Here is a 19,681-nt window from a genome sequence, read left to right on the forward strand (position 1 = left end):
ATAATATTTGACCCATAATTTGATTTTTTTCGTTTTCTCGAAAACTTCTACTCTCAAATTTGAGTGTTTGGTAAATAATTGAATCTTTTCGAAAAACTTTCCTGTAGAAGTGGCTATGACCGAATTTTTTTGCACATAAAGTAATGGCCCTCGGAATAGTCAAGTTATTGATTTTTAACTTTTTTGTCAATCTTTTCGACTGTTATCCAAAACTAACCTCTCATTTCCGATGGTTATACTAAAACTCTACTGAACAAAATTATATGAATTTTAAGGTTTTACCCCTTTTTTCTAGGAGTGACCTCGTCGTCTGGGGAAACTGAGACCCAGCTATGAGTTCATGATTCTGCGTATAAATTTGTACCTGATTTGGAGTCTGTGACCGCTTGTCATTAAACAGTCACTGACTCTGCGACACGATTTTCAACAGATCACATTGAATTAGATTTGGTAGAGACGGTGAAAAACATTCTGCCATTTGACCAGAATGACTTCGAAATATGCATGTCATAATCGAATTTTGCCATGCATTTTGCCAAGGGTCATTTTTTGCCAACTTGGGTCCCTGAACGCCAATCCGGAAGGGTCTGAAATTTTACGAACGTAAAAACAGGGACCCTATACGATTGTTGTGATAAACTTATTAAATAGTCTTTCTTTGTTCAAATTTACCGCTTGTGTGTTTTCATATCATATGCGCGCTGGGCTTTCCTCTTCTGGTTATCTTACCAAATCTCGCCGTCACAGTCGTAGGCGAGTGAGTTTCCCTGGCGTAACTAGACGCAAGAAGGAGTGAACTTGTGAATCGACCTCCAAATCGACGTCAGGTTGTACCACTCCTTTCTTTTTTTCTTTCTTTTTTTTCATCGCCCTTGCCTCAGCAATTTTAAACCCTAAGTGAAAGTATTCATAAATCATCCCAAAGAGCTTCCTTTCTCGCCCCAGTTGTTTGTGTTTCAGATTGATGCCGCGATTCCAGGCAAGATTCTTGTCTGTTGCGGTTGAGCTCTTCCCGCAGATTTTCTCTCTCGACGTGGACTGCCCTTTCTAGTTCACTCGTTTTTAAGGACATCTGTTCACTCTGTTCTCCTATGCTGCCCACTGTGTTGGTCAAGGCTTCTTCAATTGATGCTCCGTTATCCACTAATGGCGTCACAAGTGGCGGTGTCACCCTGTCGGTCCCAGGTAGCTTGGTGCTGGTCGAGACTCGGGTCTTGATTCTCTGCCTCGACGTCTTTTCATGATCCACTTCTGGATCCGCAGGTGCGTTACATAGCCCTGTGTTTCTATTCTTCCCAGTTCGCATTTCCGAATTCGTCATGTTCACAAAATCTCCTGACTGGCCTGATCCGTTTGTGGTCTTGCTTATTGGCCTCACTACACCAAATTGGTCCATGGTGTCAGTCTCTCTATCGGTGTATGCGTCATTCTCCTGAGTCGAACTATTGAGGCTGATTTGAGATCCAAAGTCATCTTGCACGCCATCATCCTCTTCATCTTCCTGGGTTTCTGCTTCATTGCCTGTACCCGTTCACATGGTAAATGGAAAGAAGTTTCCGAAAGTGTTCTTCACTCTTTCTGAAAACGATGAGGACGTTGCCGGTTTCTCCGTCACGCCAAGCTTTATGGTGTTGTCTGTGGGTGGTCTTGTAGTCGCCATATTTGCAGTAAAGATGTCGGAATGTTCCGACATCTCTTCTCGGTCTAGGTTCCCGGTGGAAGTGGTAAAATCTCGGCCTTGTTCTACCGGAGTAGATTCACTCGCCAATCGTCTGTTTCCTCTTCCTTCCGGTCCATGTCCCTCCAAGTTCTCATCCATGGCAGTGTCTGGATAGACCTCTACTTCTAACATTGCCCTTTGTCCTTCTGAGGACTTATGACTCCTGGTTTCAACCATTCTGCTTAAAAATTTCTTTCCTTTGTCGGTCCGGGTTCGTGTGATCCTTTCCACAAAAGGGTCGTTCACTGCTTTTCTCTGTTTCTCTGGTATGAATTTCCTGGAGCTATCACTGAATTTAGGTATCCTTGACTTGTCTAGATTCATTTTCAATTTTTCACTTCTTACTGCCTATACACTCAATTCGATTGCTAGTGTCCTTATTGTTTGACTACTGATTATAATAACACACAATAAATTCCAAAAGTTTCACTTAAAAAGTGACCACGAATCCTTGCATGTTATCACAGTACAGCGTGTATACAATTTATTCACAATAGTCGATTATTAGTTGTAAGATATGAAGCTAGCACAGTCTGATGATATCAATTTTTTTTAAAAAATAGTGTTCTCACTACCCAATCAATGACAGATATTATTGATTTAAAACCAAAAATGAAGAAAAATAAGAATATTTTCAATGAAAAACGTATGTGTTTTGTACTTTAGTCAGTCGCAATGTAATAGTCGAATTGGTTTCTAAAGAAAGAACTGTTACTGTTCGGTGCTGCACCAAATAGACAAAACATGAAGGTAGTAATTTTCTCAATTGGGCGTCTATTGCACCCATCGAGTCCTGTGTTACCTATCTGCCTTCGGATTGCCCGAGCTAGACCTACTAAAATCCTCAGGGCAATCTTTTTTCCCAAAATTGTTTTGGATTTCAATCCACACAAATTAGTTACAAACTCTTGTTCAGCTTACACTTAGTGTCGCGAATATCCGAGTTTAGACCTGTTTTCTTTTTGTCTGGTCTTTTATAAAAGGCAAGTTACCAGTGCAGTCACTGGTTCCCAGCCTGACTCTTAATAACCTAATACCTTTCACTATTCTTTTGTTTATTTAAGTTTTGACAAAATGGTACCCCTCCGGATTGGCAAAGTTGGGATTCTTCCGGATTGGCAAAACTGGGAACCTTCCGGATCGGCAAAATTAGAACCCCTCCGGATTGGTGAATTTGGGACCCTTTCGGATTGGCAAAAATAGGACCCCTCCGGATTGGCAAAATTGGGACCCTTCCGGATTGGCAAAATTGGGACCCTTCCGGACTGGCAAAATTTGAACCCTTCCGGATTGGTAAAATAGGACCCCTCCGGATTGGCAAAATTGGGACCCTTCCGGATTGGCAAAATAGGACCCCTTTGGATTGGCAAAATTGTGACCCTCCTGGATTGGCAAAAATAAGACCCCTCCGGATGGGCAAAATTGGGACCCTTCCGGATTGGCAAAACTGTGACCCTTCCGGGTTGGCAAAAATAAGACCCCTCTGGATTGGCAAAGTTGGGACCCTTCCGGATTGGCATCTCCGAATCCACCTTCGTCTTTCCTGCTCTCCTCGGTATCACTTTGCTGCCTAATTTCATCTTCATCTCGTTGATCTTATCAATCGCCAGTTTCGATCGCATCGTTCCTTTCCTGGTTCTTGACAGATACACCACCTCTCCTTTATTCCCTGCGGTGTCATCTTGATGAGAGAGTTCACTTCACTTTCGTCAGTGGCTGAGTCAATCAACAACTCACTCATTCTCCCTTCACACTCATCAAGTTTGTCAAGGACTTCCCGCATCAATGGTCGGTCTTTCAAACTTTCAAAATGGACTGGGTCCCGTAGCTCTGAACTACTGTCCAGACTTCTTCCATGAACGCCACTCTGTCCAATCTACATCCCGTCCTATTTTCATGGTCTCGGTGATGTACTTCCCATTCTTCTTCGGGCAACGTTCCCAAGAAAGGTACTCTGGCAGCGCCTTCTATTCCTCTTCTCCTCGGTGATTCCATGAGGAGTCTTTGTTCGTTATCTTTTGAATTGCCCGGAGAGCTGCTCTCCGGCAAATTGCGTTTCATTTCCATAAAGGCCGACGGAGGTTCAAGTGTCGAAGTGCCTTCGTCTGCTGGCTCAGCCGCTTCCAACGTATCCGCATTATTCTCAAAGTCACTGAGGAAATTGAAATCCAGGCTGGATATTCCTCCTGTCGATGCCTTGTCGTCTTCCCTATCTGCTTGATCGGTACCTTGTTGCATGGGTTTCTCCGTTCGACGGCTTCCTCCTTGCCCATCATCTCCTTCTGATGTATCTTTTTCGAGCTTGAGGGTCCTTGCTTTTCAGTCTCGGCCCATTCCGGAAATTTTGGTATGATCAGTATGCCGGCTGATTTATCTTCCTCTTCTCCATGAACCACTTTGATTTCCTCACAGCCGAAGGGTGCCAGGAAGGTTCTCGTCCGCAACGTTCCTCCCACTGTTAATTCCTGCTTCACACTGTTCAAAATCAGAGAGGCATCAGGTAATTCGGCTCTGCCTCTCATTCTCATGGGCGCTAGGTTTAATTCCACCCATTACGTGTCAAACGCTCCAGACTTCGGAGTCGCGGCTTTGCTTATTCGCACTCTCGTCGCTTGATCCGTGTAGGCAAATCGCGTGTACTGTAGCACGGCGGCATTCCTCCCCACAAAGTATGGATCCATTGTTTCCACGAATTTCCCTATCCTCCTTTCATTGGTTTCAAACGCTCTTAGTCTAGGAGTTTGTACTACGGAGACTGCTCCGAGCAACATCCTTCTTATCAAAGTGAATTCAGGGATTTCCTCTGGCAGCTTTTCGTAATCACCCCAATCTTTCGTCTATTCTCTCACCTTGTGATATGCTGCAGTGAGACGAGGAACTCTGGTCATTTCACCATTCGTCTTATCATAGGGTCTTAGAATCCAGAGCTTCGGAAATACCTCGGTGTGCCTTCTCTCTACTTCTCCCATGCGATCACGGAAGTGATCGTCAAAGTTGATGACTGTCATTTCTGGCTCTGATATTTTCGCAAATAACAGATCTTCGCTCATGAGCTCCCGCAATACTTGCTGCTCACACCAGTTCAGCGCACTACCGTCCACTGCTGATATGAGGTTCAGGTGCAGCACCGACCTCCTGTATGCTTCCACCTTGACATCAGGGAACGCAAACGTGACTGCTGGTCCATAAATCACTGTCACAAACTCTGTGGCTCCTCTGATCAACGCTAAGGGATCGGTCCTCATAGCCAAGCTTAGATCAGTTAGTAGGGGCATGCCCCCAACATGTAGTCTCACGTCTTCCTCCCTCTGAATCGTCTCATCCTCTCCTGTTCCAAAGCGATTCTGATGCAGGAGGTACTGGATAAGAGTATGTCTCAGATCTCTTATCTTTTTCCACGAATCCGTGGCTTTCTTCACATCAAACTTCTTCACATTCTCCCTCATCTGTTCTGGTTAACGTGTCAGTTTCATTAGTCCTCCCAAGTTTCCATGGGTAATCGCAATCAATGTTAGAAGCCCATCTAACTGCAAGTTCTGGATTTCTTCGGTGAGCAGTATCACAAGTCCCTTCACGAAGCTCTCTGCTCCAAACGTCACGAACAAGGCTAGTAGTTCCACAATCGACACTTCCACTACTGCTTGGAGGAATTCCTTTATCAAGTAATGAGAGAGTTTCGGGTGGAATTTTGCCAAGAAGGACGCGGTCCATCCGGCTCCCAGCCCTTCCAGCATGCTATCAGTCCGTTGGAAGCCCTCTTCTCCCTTCACCTTCTCAGACCAGAAAGTTTTCAGGGTAACTTGGCACACTCTGTTTACGAATCCGGCTGTATTTTCTTCAGCATTCTCCGCCAGGTTCACCTCCTTTAACAAGTAGGCATGGATCTTCTTGATCATTACTGGGCCTTGCTCAAAAGCATCCGCACCCAATGCCGCTACTCAAGGAATTAGATGTAGCCACTGATTAGCCTCTGGTTTGGTTCTCAAAACCATCGCCTCCAGGTGAGCTCTAGTCTCCTGGGAATTTTTCCTTCTCTCTCTTTCTCCTGCTGCTTCCATTCCTCGGAACCATAAGTCGTTCGACATCGCTACGATCACTCGATGGTCGTCGCCTATTCCCGGTTTCAGTTTGAGCTGTCGACTGAAGTTGGACAGTTCCAACCCCAGCACCTCGTCCAGCACCAGCATGTGTAGCGCATGGTCCTTGAATCCTCTCAATGCGTTTGAGATATCCGACCACACCGCAGGTAGCTCAGCCCTGAGTCGTCTCAGGTTTTCCATGTCTATCATGCGATTTGGGGCCGATATGATTACATCATATTTCCCTTCCGAAAGCAAAGCCACGATCGCATACACGAATTTCAGTCCACCCGGGAGATGTGCATACTCCGGAGACAGCGCGAACACTGCTCTCGGTGTCATCTTGGTGAAGTACCCCTCGTTCATCGCATCCACCACTTCACCCATTGACTCGAGGATGTCTTTTATTGCTGGCCATACAGCATTTTCTGCCGTTGTAGGCTCTCTGAGTCTGCTCAGGAAACCTCTACTGTGTAGATGGTCATTGATGCCAGCAAACAGATCGTGGTTGGGTTCATCTCCGTCTGTCTTTGTACTCCGATAGCCATTGACACGGATTGCAGTAGGTCCAGATCGACCGCTGCCAACATTATGACGTCCGGCCAATACAGAGACTTGGAAGTGTGTACGAACTCTGAATTCGCTACTATCATAATCTTGACCTTCCGCAATTCTGCTTTGTCGTACGCGGCGAAGATGGTCTCATCTTTCTTTATCGCTTTCAATTCGCCGTATCTTTGGGCATCACCTTCCTGATTCACTTGTTTTGGGTATACTCTTTCTTTCACATGACCTGGGGGTGTCTTCAGCTGCCTGAACATCTTCACATGTTGTCCAATCGGCGCCCTCGTTATCAGAAATCTTCCAGGTCTCTCTTCTCGATTCCCCTCATCGTGATTCAGTCTTACGTCTTGTAACGGTCGGGTGTTCACTGGTCCCATTGTGTTATTGGAGGGCAGTCCCTCTAGGTCAGCAAACCTCAAGGCAGTTGTAGAGCTGAAGCTTATGCCAGCCGCTATCAACCAGTCCACTCCTGTTATCGAGTACAATCCGCTGACCAATAACCTTGCTCCGTTCAGCATCCTCATGGTATCCGCTGCGAAGCTCACCGTCTGAAGGTTCAGTTTCATCAGGTCATCCTTGTATATGTGCCATGGAGAAGGTATTAGCCTCGACCACATTAGAGAGCTCCTGTTAGGGCGTCTTTCCTCTCGACTGGTCCTTGTCGTCTCCGACCTCGTGTCCGATCTAGAGGTGCTGGCTGTCTCCTCCATCGGGTTGACAGGCCCTAGTCTTCTCCTAGGATTAATGGTCCTCCTCATTGGCGCGTCTCCCAACCGATCTTGAACGTCTGTTCTTTGACCTGGCTCGCTAGAGCTCTGCTGTCTATAGTTCATCACGGCCGGGACCGTCCCCAAGCGTGTTTCTAGGCTAGGAGGCACAAAGGTGGTAATCACAGGTTCGCTCAATGCTCCCTCCTCCTTTAGCACTCCTGTGTCAAAGAGTTCTACTTCCAACTCATCCAATCGCTCTTGGAAGACTCTGTTCAACCAAGCCTGTCCTTCAATATTATCGAAGTGGATGCCGTCCGTAGTCAGTCTGGCCTGATCCATAGCTCTCAACTCATGTTCGATGTCCATGAGTATCATCCTTCCGGCATTCCGACTTGCGAGATTCCTTAGGATGTTATTTCACCTGACTACTACTTCGTTGTGCCTTCTCCCTATTGCAGTCAAACTCCTTGCATTCATTGGCACAGTGCAAACGATCAGTACCGCGCAGTTGAACTTCTGTCAGAGAGTAGTAAGCAAGCACACCATCAGTGCTTCCTCCTCATCCGAGCTTCTCGAGATGTTGTTCGTCCCAACTAGGGTCATTACATTAGAGATTCTCACTGGGTTCATCAACTCCACCATCCGAAATAACTGGGCTATGGTCGCGCCTCCGAAGGCCATCACTGTGGTGACCCAAGAGGTCCTCAAGTTCGAGAGTACTCTGACTAAGCGATCTCCCAGTATCAGATGTGATGTCCCTAGCGGTGGTTGCTGCAAGTTCACTGCCGGGTTCCAGGTCGCTCGATTGAAGCAAGCTCTCGAATCCGCCTCTGGAACTCCTGTGAAGTTATATTTCAACTGATTGTTCTTCTGTACATCTATTACACGTGACACTTTCTTCGCCGGCATCTTTCGTATCCTCCTCTCTGGGACCTTAGAGCTCCCCATTGGTGGCGTTGTGTCGCTAACTCCCTGTCTGGTCATCACGCTTTGGGAGAGTCGTACTCTGCCCGTATCGTCGATCGTTCCATGGGGTGCAGTCACCCCGGAACCTGGCACATTCTTGTTGGCGACTAGTCGTCCAGCTGTCTCTATCAGCTTCCTCACCGTTTGTTCCACGACTGGGTCACCCAAGGTGTCACTCGGGTCCGGGATTGTCACTCGACCTGTTGTCGTCGGGGGTCTTGTTTCCGTTGTCTGACTCATCTCTCGAGGCGTCAAGAGCTCCATCGGGGACTGCCCACGAGGAACACCCCTTGCAGGTATCACCCTCTTCACGGCTGTTGTCGACGCCATCCGCTCTTTGTAATCCTGCCTCAAGCGCTCAATTTCTTCGCCCTGCTTTTTGTTGCAGTCTTCGAACAATCTCTTCCGCATGTCTTTGTCTTCCTCCGTACTGAGCATGGTCTTAGTCATCTCATCCAGCTCCTTTCTGGTCTTTTCCAGCTCGTCTTTCATCCCATCTAGATCTTGCATGGTTCGGTTTGTTTGATTCCCTTGTTCTGATTTCGCCCTCTTTGGTGGCACAGCTGCTCTCAGTCGTGAACCAGACGAGGCAGCCTCGCTGTTCATTTTGTGATGCATTCTCGTCAGCCCAGGCTTGGGCTTGGAGGGCAGAGGCATTTCACCTGGTTGATAAGTCCTAGAACTTCCCAATCCAGGCTCATTCGCCAAGTCACTCCCTGAGAGAGCCCCGTTTCTCCACCTCATCACTCTCATGCTTGGGCGGTCTAGTACTCCCCTTTCTCCGTATGCTGCCATGAATAGGACTTCCGTGGAGCGGTCCCCACGGTTGTCATGCCCCAAGATGTTTATCAGAGCGGTCAGCAACATGACTACCTCTGGGTCCTCCAGAGCGAAGTCTCGATCCATTAGCCGACGATAGATCGCATCTACCATCGGTCCTACATATGCCTCTGCCAGGTCCATCAATTCATCCAAGTTGAAATTATCCATTCTCTTTTCAGGTTTGAGTCGATTTGATTCAAAGGTTTGACTCAAGTGAGCAATTAAATTATCAATCAGGATCTAGAAAAGAGGTCACGATTATCACACTTGTCAGTTTCACCTTAATTCTCGTTAAAATTTATTTAAAACAGTCAGATAAAACGATTTTGATCCTAAAATTTATTAACATCAATCTAAAATTTTGGAATTCGACCTAAGATTGGACAGTCCAAACTTTGGATCTATTCCTAAGATTGTTATTCACTTGTTCGTGGTCACTAACTCCTTCTTACCCAGGACCTTAATAACATAACACATAACATAACATAACACACATTACCTACTTTAGTCTGACACCCTCTTGCATGTCACCTTAACTCAGCCTATACTTAAGTAATATTTCTTATGTAAGTATCCTTGTATATTAGTATCAGAGAAGATTACGTGTATGAGCGCGTACAGTTCTCGAGGATGCAGTCGTCCTCTGTTCGGGTCGTACACTGGAAGCGAAAGCTCCTTCACATCCCTTTCTACGAGGAAGTCTCTCAATCTCGTCAAGGACAAGACTAGGTTTTCCGGGTCTACGTGCCGCTTCTCCGTCGCCCGTGTCACTAAGAAACATAGGTATTTTCCCGGTATCTGTGACGCCGCCGGAGGCAAGGCTGCTACGCCCCCTATTCCTGGTCTTTGCTTCCAAAGGAACTCTATGTTTTTATATTCTCTCTTAAAATCTGCTGCTAACGCTGTCTTAAAACTCATGTCTGCTGTGATTGCTGTTGCACATGTTCTATTTGTGAGTATGAAATCGCTGTCTGTTAGTATTATGCTACTTGAATATTCATTTGGTAAGTTAAAATATGACTCAACTACCCTCCCTGTGTCAGGTTTCTTTGGTTCTTCTTATGTTTCTGCTTCTAAATCTCCTGTCTCTCTTGCTATTCTTAATTTTTATATTATTAAATTTTCAGTGTGGGTAAGTCCTACCCCCACTCCCCGGACAAAAATATCCATCGACGTCCCCGTCGATCGCATACCGGGTATTAAATCGAGATTGGAAGCTGGAACGAGTAGTCGCCCCTCCTGGGCAGCCCAGGAAGGATCTTCTCGTTCCTTTTTTCATGTATTTCATGCTTTCACGATCTACATCTTGAATCGTGACACTGGTCTCCTTTGGGTCCGAAGTCATTTCGTTCAGCCATTCCAAGACACGCAGATTCGTCAAGTCTTGTTCATATGACTGCTGTTGCTCGTCGTCGAATTCTACCTCGGGTTTCGACCGGTCATCGACCCACTCATCGTCGTGATCATCGACTATGTCAATGTCCTGTGACACAGTTTTTTCTTCTGGACCCACTACTTTTTCCCCTATGTTCTTTAGGTCTATCCTGTCCACCACAAAATTGTCGCCGTAAGGGTTATATTTGTTCTTGGATCTTGTTCTGTCATTCTGACGAGTCTGTATCGTGTACGGAAGATCCGGTTCCAAGTTCTTAGGAACCTCCCTTTGTTCAGGGTCTTGCCAGTCCTCTTCTGCGTAGGGTAAAGTTTCATCGTCTGCTTCAATCACGTCATTTGGGTCTAGGTCCAGTGGTGTACTTGTTCCTTCATCTATGACCTCATTTCCATCGTTCTTTTCCCTGGTGCCCTTCTCATTGACCTCACAAGCAGGGTTCATCATTAGATAATCCCCTTCTTCCATGTCTGCAGGTATACACCAGTCTTCTGTCGATGGATTGTGGGTCTTAATGTTTTCGTAATGAGCGGCTCGGCCAGTACTCAGTCTATAAAAGCGTCCCTCCTGGTGCACCTCCGTAATCATGAAGGGTCCTCTCCACTTTTTAGGAGCTTTTTCGTTCCTTTTGGTGGTATAACGTTCTGAAATACCCATACGTAGTCTCCCACCGAATAAGCTTTTGCGCCAGCTGCTTTCTTGTCAAATTTTTTCCTCTGCCTTGCCTGTGCTTGCTGAGTATTTCGTCTACACAAGTCGTTCAACTCTTGCTGACGTCTATTTACATCCCTTACATAGACCTGTGGTGACGTCTTCTTCCCCTCATACTCTGGGTAGAAGAAAGTCAAGGGCAAAGACTTCTCGTGGGCTAACTCCGGTGGTGGAATATTGTGTGCCACTGTAAGCTCCCATCACCTGTGGAAGATATCTGTCCCAATCGGTCATGTACCTGGAACAATATACCCTCAGCATCGACACTAACGTTCGATTCTGCCTTTCCACTAAGCCATTTGTCTGTGGATGGTATGTCGTGGAGTGAGCTTGAGCAACTTGTGAGCGTCTCATTAGCTCATTCGTGAGTTCTCCTACGAAAGCTGTTCCGTTATCCGATTGAAACGTCATCGGACAACCGTGTCTCGCTATCCACCTATTGATCAGGTGGATGCACGTCTCTTCCGCCGAGGCAGTTATGCAGGGCACGGCCTCTGCATACTTCGTGAAGTGATCTATCATGACCAAGACCTGATTATAACCACTTTCTGTCATGCATATCTTTTGGTGATCTATTTGCACCACCTCGTTGAATTCAGACGACTCGATCGATTGCAAGGGAAATCGCAATATCCTTGGATCCTTGACCTGTTGGCATGGCAGACATGCTGTTACCCACTTCTCGCATGCCTTTTTCATTCCAGGCCACTCAAAGCGCTTCAGGATCCTCTTATACACTTTGTCGATCCCCTGATGGCCCATCTGATCATGCGACCTGAACAAGAGTTCTGTCTGATAGAGTTGCGGCAACACTATCGCGTTATACTTGTATAGGACTTTGTCTTCATTTCTTCTCTTGCAAGCCACAATCCCGTCCTTGTTCAAGTATAACTTTCCCTCCTTCTGCATGAAATACTGTCTCAGGATACGGTAACTGTCTTCCTCGAGGTCTCCTTTGTCCGGAGAACCATTCTCGATCCACCTTTTCAGATTGCTTGTCATGCGGTCATTTCTCTGCGCTCTTAGAAGATCCGAGAGTCTGTATCTCGCCTTCAAGACCGTCTTCATGACCCTCATCTGACTATTCAGCTCATTAGGCCGATGCGTATCCTCTTCCATCTTAACGCACCAGATCTTTGCCAATGGCTGTGTTTCCTGTTCGAATGGCTGAAGATCAGTCCTGACTACCTCTTTTTGCGGCAACAGACTCATCGAACGTTTCGATACCGCTATTGTCTCCAGATCATCTGCTGCGTTATCAAAGACTCTTTCACCTGGTATGAGGTAGCGATCACTATCAGGGTCCTGGTATACCTCTCTATCCAGATCCCTTGCTCGAGTGTCCACTAGTAGTGTGTGGATCGCTAATTCCGTCAGTTCCGATCCTGAGCTCGAGTTCCTGTCTGAGTAGGTGTCAATTCTTGAGTTTCGGGAGTTGTCATCTGTTGAAGAGTCTGCGACGGAGTCTGCACCATCTCCTGGGTCAGTTCTGTGCTTTCTTCTCATCCATCTGAACTCCCCGGACAAAACTTTGTTCTCCAGGTCCTGCTTCCCATCAGGAATTTCCTCATCTACATCAGAATCCCCGGACAAACTTCCTTGTCCCGGGTGCTGATCTTGAACTCGCTGGCTCTTCTCATCGTTCGTCTCCCCGGACAAACAATCTTGCACCAGGTTTCGTTCTAACTTTTCACCTTCTTTATCCTGGTCTACAAAGATAACGGTTTTGCGTCGCGTATTGCTCCCCTGTTCTTTCCGTCCGTACGAAGTACTGGTTAAAACCTCGTGTGGTATTGAGGATACTAGTTGCTGAACTATTGTCCTTTAATCCCTCTCGTGTTGTCGTCTGGACGGCATGATCTTCACCTTCTCCCTGACTGTCAGTGATGCCACTGCTGCTGCCCACTCGGGGTCATCTCTGGTAACTTCTTTTTCTAACAATCCACCCAGCATCCGCATCACTTGCGATGTGACCTGCACCGTTTGATCCAATAATGAGAGGCTGTTTATGTTCATGCGAGAGAGTTCCTGTTGGGCCAGGTTTGAGCGCAGCAACAGATCCAAGGGTACTGGGTCTTCCTTGGATAGGATCTTTATCTCGGCTGCTTTCTCTACAGGTAATTCAGGATGTCCTGGAATTGGATGTCCAGACTTGTCCAACCATCTCGTTATGGGAAGCGCTTCATAAGTTTCTTTGTCCAGAAACGAGAATCCTTCCTTTATTTCTGCCTGATTGGCTTGCTTCTGTTCCAATCTTTCATAGAACTCAGTTTTCTTGCTGAGGTTGTCAGCATTCTGGTGTTTATCACGCATCCTGTGCTCGATTATCATGTGATAGCCATCCAATCTTACTACCCATCTACCAATATAACTCTGAACCATCGAGTAGGTCTTTAACCAGGATAACGCTCTGTTGTCTACGCGTAATTTAAAGGGAGCGCTCCCCAAGTATGCGCGGTATTTTTCCACAAATGTGACTACTGCAAACATTTCTGCGTTTGGTGCACCATATTTCATCTCAGTGTCACTCAAGACCTTGCTGCAATATGCAATGGGACGGAGAACCGTTCTTCCATTCCATTCTTGCTCCTGATGCAATATTCCTGAGATGGCTACTACCGATGCGTCTGTGTCAAGAACATACATGCCCTTTTCTGTAGGCATACCTAGCACTGGCGCTTCGCACAGTTCCCGCTTTGTATTCTCGAAGGCAACTTGTGCTTCATCGTTCCTTTCGAACTTTTTCCCTTTGTTGCGCATCAGCTTCTGCATCGGATACACCTTGTCTTCATATCCTTTTGTGAACTCACGGTAGTAGTTGGCAAACCCTAGGAAGCTCAGGAGCTGTGTGTCCGTCCTGGGAGCCTTCCTTGTCAACACAACTTCTACTGCTTCCGGGTCCGGCCTCACACAATGACTGTCCACCATTCTTCCCAGGTATTTGATTGAACCCCTAAGGATCTCACCTTTTGATGGTTTGCACTTCAAGCCTGCTCTTTTCATGCATCCAAAGACCTCATCGAGCCGATCAATGTGGTCTTCCAGGGTCGGTGTTGCTATGACTACGTCATCCACGTAACACATCACAAGATTCCCGAACTTCTTTGTCACTCTGGTCAAAGCCTCAGCCATCAGTCTTTGAAAAGTGGCCGTTGCGTTGCACAAGCCGAAGGGCATCCTCTTCCACTGGTACAACACCAACTCACACGCGAATCCGGTCTTTTCTCTATCCTTCTTCCGCAGCGGGACCTGCCAGAAGGCAGAAGCCAAGTCCAATGTGGTGAAGAACTTGGCATCACCAAGTTTAGAGAGGCTCTCGTCTATTCGCGGTATCGGGTACGCATTTTTTGTCGTTACCGCGTTCAAGTAGCGAAAGTCGCAAAAAAAGCTAAGCTGCCCCCTTTCTTTTTTGCCATTACTACCTCGCAAGCCCATGGCAATTTTGAGGGTTCTATCATGTCGTATTCGAGCAACATTTCTATTTCCGCTCGGCACGCTTCCGATTTATGTGGCGTCATTTGTCTTGCGCCTTCCCTATGAGGAACGGCGCCTTCTCAAGTTCAATTTCGTGTTCGACGAAATTACAGCAACCTATATCCGCCTTATGTCTTGAAAAAACATCTGCGTTCCGATTTAAAACCCATCGTAGTAGCTCGAAATCTCCCTCGCCTATTTTCCCTTTTAAGTGTTCTATCTCTGGCAAAACCGGTTTCTCAGACTCTAATTCATATGACGAGGGGCGTTCCGGAAAATTCGAGCAGCTCGATAAGCCGTCGTCCGTGTCGGATTTCATTGAAAAAAGTTTATGAATAGATTTTAATTCATTAATTCTTTTTAAAATTTTCTCTTTATTGGCATGATAAGGACAGTCTTTCACACTAAATTTCTTCAAGTTTTGTGTCTCTTCATAGTCGGTCCTCATCGGCAAAGCTTCTTTTCACGCTGGATTGAAACCGTGGTGTCCAGTGTGTTCAATAACACACTGACACACAGTCCGTTTCGCGTTACCGAGAAGCTCCGGCCTAAAATCACTGAGCTTTGACTATTTGGATTCGGTACCAAACAAACCTGTTTACTATCACTTAACGAATTATATTTCTCATTCTAAAAATTGCTACCATAGCGTGCCCTGGCCTTAGTTTTACTTTTCTGTCTAAAAAAATTAGTACCTTGTTTTCGTCTGTTATTATCCTATTAATTGGTCTCTTAACATACTTTCCGTCCGGGTTTCTAATCCGTATTAGACCGTTGTTCAAGTCTATCATCACGTCAAAATTCCTGACAAAATCTCTGCCCAAGATGAATTGGTCGGCGTCGTCCAGATTCTCTACCACCAGGAAGCTCATCCAAAGATCCCGTCCTCCCATGTGGAGAACCGTTATTGGTGTTCTTACGGCTACGTAAATCGGTCCTCGATTGGCGGCAGCCAGTCGCAGATTCGTTGGATTTAGATCTTTCCTCATGAAGCCCATTCTTTTCCAAGTTTTTATCGGCATCACACTCACTACCGCTCCTGTGTCCAGAAGCCCTGTGACTCCGATTTTCTTTCCGTTGGTGTCGAGCAGATGTGCAGTCACATCTGCTTCGTACCCAATGTGTACTGCGTCTTGTTCCATCATGGGGTCATGGCCTATCCTGCGGACTTTGAGTTCCTCCTCACCCAAATAGATCTGCCTTACTTGGTCACTATCTGTTGTCACATAAGTCCTAGTGTAGATACTGATTCCATCCACGTTCAGCATCACTTGATAAGGCCCATAGACTTCCACGTAGCGTCTATGAAGCTTCTTTATGCGAGGGCCGACCGTTGTTAGTAGTGCTCGAACAGCTCTTGACTCAGTGCGTGGCTCCACCTGCCTCAGATAATCTGCATATATGTCCAAATGCATCAAAGTGAACTCCGATGGTTCACTCAGATTTCTGATTACCTGGTGTCCTGCTACCGATATTATTGACTGTATTTTGCTTCCTTGCGGCACCATGCCAAACCTCTGACCGGAGATCACATTAAGTTTCATGCTCAAACTACTTGGTGCTTTTGTCTCTTCGACTTCTGTCGCCTCGAAGCTATTCAGTTTCTCCTGTAGTTTCTCATTTTCCAAATCGAGTTGCACTTTTTGTTCGATCTCTTTTGTCACCAGTTCCTGCTGCACTCTATTTAGAGCATCCCTCGCGGCTGCCCTATAATCAATTTTGAAACCATCGTCCGCAGTCACTGGTTCCGGTTCGCTTGTCTCTTCAATTACCGCTTGCTTTTCTTCGTCACCAGCTCTTGCGGTTTGTCTTTTCTGCGCGCCTCCGCTTCACTCAATAGGCGAGCCTTGCTGGCTTTCGCTCCTGATAAAGCTTCCCCATGCCTTGGATGCTTGACGTCTGCTACAGCATCCCAGAATTGCGGACATCCGATTTAAAATGACCTTCCAAGTTGCAAAAGAAACACCTCGGGCCGACTTTTGCAATTACTCCCCTCATGAAATTTTCATGATCGACCTCTGACTCATCTTCGACCTCGAGGCTAAAGCCTATTGCTTTCATGCCCTGTTTGTAAGTTGGGCATGCTGACACATGATGGTCCGTTGAACTGCAATTGGCACAAGAGCGTCTCTTGTCCATATCATCCCTCAGTTTGTACCAGCTGTTCCCTTGGTTTGCTGGTCCGTTGTTAAAATTGCCATAATTGTTCTTATAATATCCAGATCTCGAAGGAGGTTTCATCAAAAGATATTCTTTTGACTTGAGCCGCAACTCCTCTGGTGTTGGCGCATTGGTTGATAGTGGTGTGTAATGCGTTGCTAGCATTGTTCGAAGTTCATCATTCTTCACATCATCGATGAATTTCGAGGCTACTGCCAGGTTCATCCTTCTGTTTGACTCATCCAGTTGGCTGCGTCTCTTCAGCATTTCCAAGTCGTCTAGGAACTTGTCTATCGTTTCATCTTCTCGTTGCCTTCTTGGCCGTGACACAGTTCAGGGATGTCCCTTCCATGTTACTGGTGAGCGCACTGCATTCTTGTCTTTCCGACAAATCCTCTTCCTCGAAATGCAGTTTAATTACCTCTATCCAGGTAACAATACAGCCATCAGATTCGTCTTTATAGCATCTTGGTTTCTAAGAGACTCTTCTGGACTTCTCACTGCGTTCATTGGTTTTAGATAACCTCGTCAGGAATGTCTCCAAAGACCTGTTTAGGGGTTCAAAGGCTGTTGCCATTGCCGTAGCACCCCTTGAGTGTCCCGCCTGAGTGTCCTCACACCTTGTCAAAGGCTCTGTATGCGGTGCATCCCTGCAATCCGAATCGCCGTGAGTGTTTCCCGCTTGGCCCACATGACTCCTCCCTGGGCTCGCATGTCTCCTGTTACCGGAATCACCTCTCCCAGTCGCATGTGTGCTTTGTGTCGGTCGTTCGTTTGAGGTCTGTCTGTTCCCTGTTGAACTTGCTCTACTGTTTGGGCCCCATGTTCTATTATCCCTTGTGGCGTAGCCTGATGAACTGCCCCTACCTCTAGTGGATCCATATGTCCTCCTCTTTTGATGGTCATTGAAGTTCACCTTCGGTTCCCTGCTGGGACCCCCCGAATTCGGTTCCTCTTCTTTTGGTCCACTCCTGCTGCCTAGTAGCCCGTCCAACCTATTCATGATAGCCTGAGTTCGCCTCTCCATCATCGCATCTATCTTTGTGTCAAGAGTCCCAAGAGACTGCTCTTGCTGAATTCTTAACTTCTCCATGTCGTCTCTTAAGCGTAACTCTCTCTGTTCCGCTTATTTGTCATTCGCGACAAGTTCCTCGCTATGTGCTTGTCCGTTCTTTCCTTCAAGCGTTTTTTCGCTCCTACCAACTTCTTTTCTATTGCGGTTTATTTCTTCCCGCAGACTTTCTCTTTCAATGTGGACTGCTCTCTCTAGTTCACTCATTCTCATGGACATCTGTTCATTTTGTTCTCCTATACTGCCCACTATGTTGTTCAAGGCTTTTTCTAATGATGCCCCGTTTTCTACTAGTGGCGTCACTAGCGGCGGTGTCACCCTGTCGATCCCAGGTAGCTTCGTGCTGGTCGAGATTCGGGCTTTGATCCTCTGCCTCGACGTCTTTTCTGATGCGTTGCCTAGCCCTATGTTTCTATTCTCTCCAGTTCGCGTCTCTAAATTTCTCATACTCGCAAAGTCTCTTGACTGGCCTGATGTGTTTGCGTCTTTGCTTATCGTTCTCACCACACCAAATTTGTCCTGGTTCCAGTCTCTCTGTCGGTGTATGCCTCATTCTCCTGGGTCGAACTATTGAGGCTGACTTGAGATCCAAAGTCCACTTGCTCCTCATCGTACTCCTCATCCTCCTGGGATTCACCTTCATTTCCTGTGCCCACTCCCATGGTGAATGGAAAGATGTTTCCGAAAGTGTTCTTCATTCTTTCTGAGAACGATGTGGACGTTGTCTGTTTCTCCGTCACGCCTGCCATCATGGTGTTGTCTGTGGGAGATCTTCTAATTGCCACAATTTTAGTAGAGATGTCGGACAGTTCCGACATCTCCTTTCGGTCCAATGTCCCGATGGAAGTGGCAAAATCTTGGCCTTGTTCTACCGGAGTAGATTCACTCGCAAGGCTTCTGTCTCTCCCCTCCAGTCCATGTATTTCCTGGTTCCCATTCATGGCCTGGTCCGGATAGACCTCCAATTTTAGCTTAGCTTTTCGCTCTTCTGAGGACTTCTGACTCCTGGTTTCAACCATTATGCCTGAAACCGTCTCCCCTTTGTCGGTCCGGGTTCGTGTGATCCGTTCCACAAAAGGGTCGGTCATTGCTTTTCTTTGCTTTTCAGGTATGAATTTCCTAGAGCTATTACCTCGTTTAGGTATTCTTAACTTGTCTAGACTCATTTTCAATTTATCACTTCTAAATGCCTATACACTCAATTCGATTGCTAGTGACCTTCTAGTTTGACTATTGATAATAATAACACAACACAATAAATTCCAAAAGTTTCTATTAAAAAGTGACCACGAATCCTTGTATGTTATCACGGCACAACGTATTTACAATTTATTCACAATAATCGATTGATAGTCGTAAGATTTGAGGTTTAGCACAGTATTATGATATCAGTCAAAAAGATATTCACTACCCAATCAAGCACAAACTGTTGAATTAAAACCAGATAAAACAAAATAAGAATATCTCTATGAAAAACTTATGTGTATTGTACTTTTAGTTGGTCTCAGTACAATAGTAGAACTTGCTTTTTAATGAAAAAGCGTTCCCTGCTTGGTGCTACACCAAACAGACAAAACTTTGAAGGCAGTAATTTTCTCAAGTGGGCGTCTATTGCACCCACCGAGTACTGTGTTACCTATCTGCCTTCGGACTGCCCGAGCTAGACCTACTAAAATCCTCAGGGCAGTCATTTTTCTCAAAAACGTTTCGGATTTCAATCCACACCAATGAATTACACACTCTTTTTTATTTAAGACTAAGTGTCGCGAATATCCGAGTTTGGACCAGTTTTATTTTGGTCTGGTCTTTTTTGAAAGGCAAATTACCAGTGCAGTCACTGGTTCCTAGCCTGTCTCTTAATAACCTAACAGCTCCCATTATTATTTTTTCTTCTGTTTACCTAAGTCCTTAAACAAAAATAATACCCCTCCGGGTTGACAAAAACAGTACCCCTCCGGATTGGCAAAAGTAGGACCCTTCCGGATTGGCAAATTTGAGACCCCTCCGGATTGG

General features: G+C 46.2%; 1 protein-coding gene across 6 annotated transcripts in view; it reads left to right on the forward strand.

The window, feature by feature from the left end:
- The first annotated feature begins 625 nt into the window (after positions 1-625).
- LOC134844416 (UBX domain-containing protein 1-like) overlaps positions 626-19,681 on the forward strand; it is a 583,758-nt gene continuing 564,702 nt past the window's right edge. For 5 of the 6 annotated variants that reach the window (XR_010162682.1, XM_063861083.1, XM_063861084.1 and 2 more), the window contains exon 1: positions 634-649. The gene's annotated coding sequence lies outside the window, so the exon portion shown is untranslated. Of the gene's footprint in view, positions 650-19,681 lie in introns of all 6 variants that reach the window. The other variant, XM_063861080.1, reaches the window with a different exon arrangement.

This window comes from Symsagittifera roscoffensis, chromosome 4, assembly GCF_963678635.1.
Source record: "Symsagittifera roscoffensis chromosome 4, txSymRosc1.1, whole genome shotgun sequence".
NCBI lineage: Eukaryota > Metazoa > Xenacoelomorpha > Acoela > Convolutidae > Symsagittifera > Symsagittifera roscoffensis.